This window comes from Polyodon spathula, chromosome 6, assembly GCF_017654505.1.
Source record: "Polyodon spathula isolate WHYD16114869_AA chromosome 6, ASM1765450v1, whole genome shotgun sequence".
Classification (NCBI taxonomy): domain Eukaryota; kingdom Metazoa; phylum Chordata; class Actinopteri; order Acipenseriformes; family Polyodontidae; genus Polyodon; species Polyodon spathula.
Genome location: NC_054539.1, coordinates 22,270,875 through 22,281,590, shown reverse-complemented (window position 1 = coordinate 22,281,590; position 10,716 = coordinate 22,270,875).

Here is a 10,716-nt window from a genome sequence, read left to right as displayed (position 1 = left end):
AGGTCCATTGATTGAATTATACTTCTATTTTACATTATAATGATTTCAGTTTCTCAGTTGGAAGCAATATTGGTATTCATGTTCTCCTCTTTTTTTTTATGTGACACATGGCAGAGCGTCTCAACAACTGATGAAAGCAATAGGAACCTGATGCAATTTAGACATCCAGTAATGCTAAAACATTAATTTCTATGTCATGTCAGGTTCCTCTATTACCCGCGGAGTGGGGGCGGGGTATCTATCTGTACGTATAGTTTTTCAGACACATTGAGAACCGCTTATCCAAGTGTCATAGAAGTGGTGTTTGCGATAATCAAAATCTGTGTGTCGCAGTCTGTCCCATGTATATAGCATTTTCATTTTCGCATTTTCATTCTAGTAGACCACTTATCTAATTGTGATTTTAACTTTTTAAGAACAGTTTTTAACATTTTTAATTTGAGAATGTGTGTGTGGTGTTTTGTCTTTTCACTTGTCTGCTTTGTAATGTTTTAAATGTTTACATATATCTTGAGAAATGCTCATTCAATTGTGATCAATGAGTGATTCTCAATATATAACATACAGACACACACACACACACACACATACACACACACACACACACACACACACACACATATATATATATATATATATATATATATATATATATATATAAAATTCACCCCCCTTGGACTTTTCCACATTTTATTGTGTTACAACATGGAATCAAAATAGATTTAATTAGGAGTTTTTGCCACTGATCAACACAAAAAAAATCCATAAAGTCAACAACCCTATATGACGTATAGGTTACATATAACTAAATCACGGCCCCCGTTGGGACTTAGTACGTGTCCGGTTGGGTCAATTGTGTATGCAACATCTGGTATCAAACTAGTAATTATGTGTTGCGTGAAAAATAAAATCTACAAATTGTTCTAAATTAATTACAAATACAAAACAGAAAATAATTGATTGCATAAGTATTCACCCCCTTGAGTCAATATTTGGTAGAGGCACCTTTGGCAGTAATTACAGCCATGAGTCTATTTGGATAAGTCTCTACCAGCTTTGCACATCTGGACACTGCAATTTTTCCCCATTTTTTTTTGCAAAATTGCTCAAGCTCCGTCAAGTTGGATGGGGACCTTTTGGTAAACAGCAATTTTCAACTCTTTCCACATATTCACAATTGGATTGAGGTCCAGGCTTTGACTGGGCCACTCCAGGACATTGACCTTTTTGTTTTTATGCCACTCCAGTGTGGCTTTGGCTGTATGATTGGGGTCATTGTCCTACCGGAAGATGAATCTTCTCCCAAGTCCCAGGTATCTTGCAGACTTCAGCAGGTTTTCCTCCAGGATTTCTCTGTACTTTGCTGCATCCATTTTCCCCTCTATCTTTACGAGTTTGCCAAGCCCTGACGCAGAGAAGCATCCCCTTAGCATGATGAGGCCACCACCATGCTTCAAGATAGGGATGGTGTTCTCGGGATGATGTGCAGCTTTCGCCAAACATAGCGCTTAGCGTTGAGGCCAAAGAGCTCTATTTTGGTCTCATCAAACCATAGAATCTTCTTCCACTTGGTCTCAGAGTCTCCCACATGCCTAATGGCAAACTAGCCGAGATTTGATGTGAGTTTTTTTCAACAATGGCTTCCTTTTTGCCACTCTCCCATAAAGGCCAGTTTTGTGAAGCACACTGGCTATTGTTACCATATGCAGTCTCCCAGCTCAGCTGTGGAAGACTGTAACTCCTTTAGAATTGCCATAGGCCTCTTGGTGGCCACCCTGACTAACGCCCTTCTCAACTGGATACTCAGTTTTTGAGGACGGCCTGTTCTAGACAGATTCACAGTTGTGCCATAGTCTCTCCATTTCTTAATAATGGACTTTACTGTACTCCGGGGAAAATTCATTGCCTTGGAAATACCTACCCCTGATTGGTGCTTTTGAAGAACCTTATTCCGGATTGCTTTGAATGTTCCATCGTCTTCATAATGTAGCTGTTGTTAGGAAATGTACTAACCAACTGTGGGACCTCCCAGAGACAGGTGTATTTAACCTGAAATCATGTAAAACACCTTAATTGCACAAAGGTGGACTCCATTCAACTAATTATGTGACTTCTAAAGACAATTGGTTGCAACAGAGCTTATTCAGATGTGTCATAGCAAAGCGGGTGAATTATGCAAGCTTATGCAAGCAATTATGTTCTGTTTTATATTTGTAATTTAATTTAGAAAAATTTGTAGATTTTATTTTTCACTTTGACATTATGGACTTTTTTTGTGTTGATCAGTGGCAAAAACTCCATGTTGTAACACAATAACAGCAAAGTCCAAGGGGGGGGTGAATACTTTTGAGAGGCACTGTGTGTATATCTGATTGGGTGACATTACCCAAGTCCATTGATGGTAACCATGACAACCAGAAAATTTGGACCCAGTTCTCAATTTGAGTGTTTCTGTTTTAATGAGTGGCCTACTTTAAATGAAGCTGAAAACTTGACAATATGAAACAATCTTTTTGTTATTGCATTACATGGGCAGGACTTGAGAGAGCCTTTTCAGTGGAAGTGCCACTTTTAAAAAGAACAACAGAATGTTGATAAGGGATGGGTATTTTGAACTTGAAACATGTTAATTGCAATGCTGAGTTTTATTATGTGATAAATATATTTAATAATTTTGTAAAAGAGAGAAGATTGGGTTTGGAACTGAGTAAAAATAATAAAATGTGTTGCAGTATTTGGTATGTGACAGAGTTATAGATTAAAGGTCTTGGGTATCCTATCAATTCTGAAAATGGCAAAAGACAAGCCCAAAAGTACTAAACCTGAAAAGTTCCATTCAGTCTGTTTTTTAGTTTAGTTCTTTTTTTTTTTTGTCATCTCTTTTAATAAAGTTGCTTTTTTGGTACAGTCACAAAATATTTACAGTTTGCACGTATATACTTGCTTTTGAGCTGGATTCAGATCATTTGTTCAAAAACAACAAGAAAAAAAAAACATACACATTGAAAACCAGAACATTAGTTATTAAGTCTCTACTTATCACTGTTTGAAATAAAACGCTTAGGCTGTTTCATAGAGTTGCAGCTAACACTAATAACTTGTAACGTACAGTAGCCTACACTTGCAAAACAGCAGTAAAAGCAAAATTGAACAAGCAGTATTTGCAAAATGGCCATACACTTTCAGTCACAAAATTTAACAGTATATAGTGCTTGCAAAACAGCAGTGAGAGTTCAGTTGCAAAATTAAACAATACTTACAAATACAGTCAGCTGATCCTTAGCATTTCATTCTAATTCCTTTTGTTGGTTATTGTAAGAATGCATGAGCTGCAGCCTGATGTTACCTCCTTTGAGGTTTCTGATCAGGTTTGTAACCACTTGTCGATATCTCTGATTGCAAGTTTGGCTAAAGCAGGCCATGTCTCTTTCTGAAGAAACCAGCAGGATCAAAATGTGGGAGAGTGCACAGCCAGATTAAACAATATCCCCAATAGAATCATGAATTTCCATTGCTTCAGAAGAGCAAGGCCCATCAGCAGGGACCAAAAGTGGATCGCGAAGAAACACAAGTACATTCTGAAGTTGTCAAATCGCACTTGTATATTCTTAAGATTATTAGTGAACTCTTGCATCATTTACATCAAGATTTCATCTGTAGCAACAGCACTCAATGTGGATAATGCAACATTTGTCTGAAAGATTTCAAGGCTCCTCTGAAATGCACACACACACTTTTTCAAACAGATCCCCAACAGGGCATTCATGGCCTTGCAGTTGCAGGTTGAGAGAATTCAAGTGACCAGTAATATCACAGAGAAAGGCTACTCCTTACATAGAGGCAGCGTCATTCATATAATCAAACAACTCTTGAGCCTTGTTGGTCTTCTTACCCCCTGATTAACCAGCAAACGTCATCGTGCAGTAAAAGGTCATATTAGTCAGCTGAAACTTAGTGTAGGAGTGCTCTAAAAAGGGCGTGTAGGCTGGCAGTTGATTTACCAGTTTCATCACAAATTCCATAGTTTTTTTTTTTTTAATTTACCAGACAACATTGCACACAGGACAGTGATGAATGATGCAGTGCAGACTTTGTAATGAAGGGTGTATTGGTGTTAAACGGGAAGGAAAGCCTTTCTCTTTCCCTGTCATGGAGGGAGCTCTGTCAGTAAAGAGCAAATTTATTTTCTGCATGATTTGTCAACTGCAAAAGACACGTATTTAGTGTTTTTTTTTAAATCAGAAACCAGTGTTGACAAAGATTCCTCACTGATAGCTTCTACTCTTCTCAATGGAATGGAACTTGCTTCACATGGTTGAGGATGTCATCGTTGTTTTTATCTCTGGCAAACAGCTAGTCCAGTATTTTCAACGCTGCTGTTGCTTTTTCCTGTACCATTGCTGATGTTGTGAGAATTGTATTTGAAGTCTGATATGGTAATTTCAGATTTTCAATTTTGTCATGCTTTGCTGCACTGCCAGGAGGATGGGTCACATTGAAATTACTGTGTATGGTTTCAAAATGTCGTTTCACATTTGCAGCTTTACAGACTGCTACAGTGGCTTGGCATAGTAAGCTTGGAAAAATCAGCTCTTCAATTTAGATTAAACAAACAGTTTTCGCTGTCCACTTTACAGCTCTTACTCCGACTTGCAGCCCTTTTCAGAAAATTTCGAAAAAGTGGACAGTGTTTTAGCTTGAACTTCGAATACAGTCAATACAAAACAATACACAAGCATAACATCCAATAGCTATCGGGCAGTGCATGATAGTGTAATTCTTGTACGTTTAAACAAGACATGGATTTAATATACCTAATTGAGTAATTCACTTTTAAAAGGAGAGCTCGCATACCAATGAGCCGCTTCACAGTATAAATCAATACACACAGCATTATGAAAATTCCATAACAAACTGCCATTTTATTTTTTTAACTATAAAACCACTGCCACAAAATGAGTGACATTCCGCCAATTTCCTTTAATCTATTTGGGGAAGAAACTCCAGAGAACTAGTACAACACCAGTAATCCACCTGAAAAACAGAAGTGCTACTGAAACTGTCAACAATAGACACATAAGATTACATGAGACACAGCTAAATGAAATAGAAGAAAACACAGATAAAAAAAGCTGCAAAGACTACAACATGGGCTGTTAATGTATTTAAAGCTTAACATGAAAGTTCATAGTTTTTCTTTAAGGACATAAGTCCAGAAACCCCCAACAACATTCTAAGGTAATTTTATGCTATTGCAAGTTCAACTGATGACTAGTATTCAAGTCTCCAGTTTTTTAAAAACAGACCCCAGTTGTCCGGTGCAGAGCTTGTGATAAACTAAAGCAATATTTAATAATAGTAACAGCCTTTTACCTGCACCCACTCAGAGCTCCTCAGCAAGTCCTGAACACTAGACCCTACTTGTACTCCCGTGAACCGATGGGAACAGATTTCCTAGGCGACATGATGCCAAAACTAAGCAACAAAGCCTCTCGCAACGCTACTTGAGAAGTACAGCGGTGCATCTACTTTCAGAAGCCAAACAAAAGAAAACAAAACAGCGAAGTTCAATTTTATCCTCAAACTCGCCTCCAATCTGACTCCAGTCTCCATTGCAGCTGCGCCATTTCCTTCCTCAGTTTCAAGAAACCGCCAGGAAAACACTTTACCAGCTTGTACTCTGCCCTCTACTTATGAGATGCTGCTTTCAATGCAAAACATTCAAAATATATGGCAATGTGCACATTGATGTCTGCACTCTAAATAAATTGCAGTTCATTTCTTAATTGTCTAGTTACACATACCCTGATTAGCACTAATCCTGGACTACTCAATGTTAATTTAGGTAATCCAAGAGCTAGTCAGGGTCTGTGAAGCCAGCCGATTAAGAAATTAATTTTATTTTATATACAATACAGACTTAATGCTGAATGCATATTTTCTCTATTTTTGTCTGGGTTGCATCTAAATGGAAATAAAACCAAATAAAAAAAAAAAACATGCAGGCTGCAGAAAATGTGTTTGGTCGTCCGTGTAATTAGTCATCTATGAATTTAAATTCTTCAGACTCAACAATGGAAAAAATAAATAAGCAAACACAAAGCAAACTTGGCATGAATATATATGAGCTAGGCCAGCTAAGCTACTGCAGCACTGTTTCTGTTCAAAATCAATCGGAAAAAACATTTTCAAACACTAACATTTAAAATCTACCCTCCACGCCTTACCAAGGATTTATTTTGGGATCAGAGACCAGTATTGTTGTACATGCTGTGTGTGTCCAATTAAAAGTATAGTATACTTCACTTTTTTAATGTGTCTGTTTTACAGCTATGAACTTTAAAACGATTTTATTGTATGAGAAAGGTTAAATGCCTCTGTCTTTGTACACAATGTCATTGGAAAAAAAATCTTAACAAGGACAGTATTACTTTGTGTTTATGTATAATGTATTTGGCAATGATTTACCTTGTTAATGATAATAAGTATGTAGTTTTTTTTCTGTCAAGTATTTGGTCAGTCTGGCTTCTGAATTTGGCTGTTAACCCTTTTAACCATCAATGGTGTCTCGCACGAAGGTATTGTTTTATTTAAAACACAATTATTTCTACTTTCTTGCAAAAGTAATGCATTTGGTTCACTCCCTAGGGCCATAATTTTAAAAAAGGATACTACCTACAGTAGTAGTGGAAGACAATTACAGAGCGGCAATAGGTCCTGGTTTTAAATCCTAGCTTAGAACTTTACCTGCTAATATGGGGAATATATATCTTGCCTCATTGTGTATCAGTGTTAATACTGTTGTATAACCAGTGGTGTGGGAGGCGGGTTGAGGGCATGCTTGGTTACGTGCATCGTGACATAACACTGAGTGAGAGACCTAAAGTATGGCCTGGCAAGGGTAGGGAAAAGGAAAACATAATTTAAAAAATTATCTATTTGTTTTGGTCATCCTAATTTGTCTAAATGGCAGAAAACTGTTGATGGACCGTCTGAAGACAACAAGCTAGCAGCTACCACCAGCAGTCCTGTGCCAGTCAAACGGTAATTAAATTAGTCAGGATTTGTGAGATTAAATAAAATGGTTTGCTTTGCTTTGAACACAAAATGTTAGTTAACAAAAATGAACAACCATAAGTACGAATGAAATTATATATAGTTATTTTTATTTATTATCATAATGTGAAATTGAAATCTGATGCGCATGTTAAAAGTTCAAGTATTTGCTTTGTATTTTTTTTTTTTAATTGGAAGTGTTCTAAACTGAATCTTTTTTTTTTTTTTAAACTATTTTGCATTGTATTTGGTTATTTGGATCTTCTGTTAAAAAACAAACAAAAAAAAGATTGTTCTTTATTTTTCGAAAAATAAAATGTCAATGCATGATTAAGAAATCAGGTTGCCAATTACACCACTGTCACCTTAAAAAATATTTACCATTTCCATCCCCTCCCCAAAAAAAAAATCCTGGCTACGCCAGCCATATATATATATATATATATATATATATATATATATATATATATATATATATATATATATATATATATATATATATTGGGTAGAGAATATGTAATTGTGCAGTTTATTTCAAACTTTCAAACCTTAATAACACAACCAAATAGTGACTAAGACCCTTCACCGTTATATTTGTTCTCGTGAGACTTTCACTTTTTCAGTCAGCAAAAATAATTGCTAAAAAAAAGACTGAATTTGATGTAGCCCTTTTAAAATGGCAAAAAGACAGCTATGTTTGGAGCTATGAGTCACCACTGTGTATAACAACTGTGGCAATGTGTTCTGCCCCTGTATGTATTTTGTGTTATATGTTGCGTATGGTGTGTTAATGTTGGTGTATAAGTATTGGTGCACGGGATATAAGTGGGTCTGTGTAGCACGAGTGATTTAAAATATATAGTTGTATTTAGGCACGGGGATTGCACTTCACTTCACATGCATTTAAAGTGTTTAATAATATGTGAGCACGGGGTTGCACAAATTAGTTCACGTGCTGGGATTCAAGTGAATAATTAATTAGTAATCCCTGCACAACAGTATATATACAGTAGATGCACATTTCACTCACTCGGGGTTGTGTGTTGGGTGAGTGGAGAACGGGGGAGAGAGAAGGAGAAAGACAAATTTATTTAACCCTCCTATTAGGTTTCGGGTCTATTTGACCCGACTCTAGTTTCCAAAGTCTAGTTTGGACTAAAAGAGCTTAAGAGTAAAACCTTTGCATATAAAAACAGTTAATCAATTTAAGGCTGTTTAAATTAGTTTGAAATTGCATTGGGTCAATATGACCCAAAACATAACAGATGTACCTAAATTCTGAACATATTAGGGCCAGCACGCTACTTGTGTGTTTAGCGTTTGTCCACCGTCTTGTCTATCTGTCTGTTTGTTTGGCCACCACGCCGTTTTGCATTGTGTTTTGTTCACATGTTTTATTTCTGCAATAATAAACTGTGCAGCAGCGCATTCACTAACCATATCACCTGGCAGTACTGTGTGTTCTTCCGGGTCTGACGTCATCACTACAGCTGTCTTTGTGACAAAGTACAATCAGATTGAGGTCAAGATGTACCTGTAGGTGTTACTGGTTTGTTTAATGTTTTCTTATCTATAGTGCTTTTTTATTGCACTCTTTTAGTATTTTTTATGCTCTTATGTGTTTCGGTTTGTTTTTTGTTAATTCAGAGTACTTCACACTTACTTTACAGAGCAATATAAGTAGAGCCCAGTGTTTTTCACAAATAGTAAAACAAAATGCAACCTATAAATGAAATAAAACGACATGCAAAAATAAAACGACAAATCTTTATAAAGAAAACATAGCGTAGCGTTTCTGCAGGAAGCAAGAAACGAGAGAGATGCTTACTTTCCAAAGGGCTTTTATTCAGCAGGCCTTTCTCTCACACACAAAGACCACAGCTCTGCCAGCTGCTCAGGTTACAAGACCAACAACAACAACAACACAAAATGGCATCAGAGCACCTTCTTTTCACATTAGCCCCTTCCCCTTATTGGCCGCACATCCCATTGGCCCTAAGCTGCACACTAGGAGCAATGGGCACAGACAAACAGCAGCCAATCACAGGTGAGACACAACATTCCCACATTCAGGATAGGGTTACACAGACATAGGTAAACAAACAAACGTCAGGAAATACAGAGATAGAGGGGAACACAATTACAGCGGGAATTACAGTACACAAACACAACTGCATTGATCGCTACTACAGAATTACAATTTTAAATTGGGAGGTTTATACAAAAAATACTTTAAATAAATACTTGCAATCGTTGTTGTCAAGGCTCAGACATTACCATAGGCACGGTTTGAAGTGAAACGGAAGCGCTGATGCACAGGTCTATAATTTGGAGCGAGTCATTTGTGAGTTAAAATTGTGATGGAAGAGAAGAGATGTTTGTTTCTAAAATGCCTAAATTGTGCATAACAGCAGTGACAAAATATTTTGCCTTTGTCGGGGATGCGAGTCCTTTTGGGGAAAATGTAGTTGTTTACTTATATTTTGTATTAGTATGCTAATTCTTTGTTATTTCAAGTACTGCAAACTTTGCACTGGAGCAAATGCTGTTTTGATTTTTATTGATTGTGAATGAATGAATCTACTTTGCATGGTGTTTAAATACTGAGAACCCCCAAGCTTGCTGTATACTGTTATATACTTTTATACCTCCCCGAGCTTGAAATACAATTCCTATTGCTGTATGTGCAATTATTACACAGCCCCACAATAGTAGGGCACTGTAAAGATATATATTTTATTGGATGTTATTGTATTTTTATAGCAGGCATGGGCAGTTAATTAAAAAAGTGGGGGACTGTACGTTACAGTTAATGCCACTAATGAGAAATTATGGTGACTACATTTTTTTTCCCGAGCGAGGTCTGTTTCGGTCATAATGTTATTAAAATAAATAAAGCAGAAAATGTTTAATAAACATGATGTATATAGTTAAAACGTGATGTATGCTATTACTGATATACAACTATCTGAGTTGTTTTTATTAATGTCTATCTAATAAAACAAAATTTGTAAAAAAAAAATTATAAAAAATAAAAATAATTTCACAGGGCTCTAAATATAATGCTGGAAAAATTATATTTTGACCTAATCACCCCTATTTTAAGTCATTCAGTCAATTTTCAGTCATTCCTGCACCTGTTTCCCCCTAGAGGACTGTCTTTATGGAAAGAACTAACTAAGCATGGAGACCAAAGTGCCTACTCTCTTGTACAGATGCAGGTTTCTTCACATGCAGTGTTTGAGGCACAGCAGCAGGGCTCTGGGGGTAAATGCTCCCTTTGCCCACAGTGCTGCTTATGAGTAGATATAAAAGAGCTTCAATTTCCTGCTCTGTCAGACTAATTGATGAGAAAACTCAAAACGGGAGCAATGGTGGAATAACCTGAAAGGAAACGTGTTACAAACATATTTCACACTCACAATAAAACTCTTGTATTGTACGATTGTTTGAATGCACTTTTTTTTTTGTAAAATGAGATTATTAAAATAATGTAAATACTCCTGATTAAAGTATTTGATGACATGTTAAGCAGTGCATTGTAGTGTGCCTTTTTTCTTTCTTTTTTATTACTGGATTAGCAGTGTATTTACAGATTTAAAACTAGCAAGTTATGGGTGAGTTTGAATGATAACAAAATTAAAGGGTATATAAGAACCT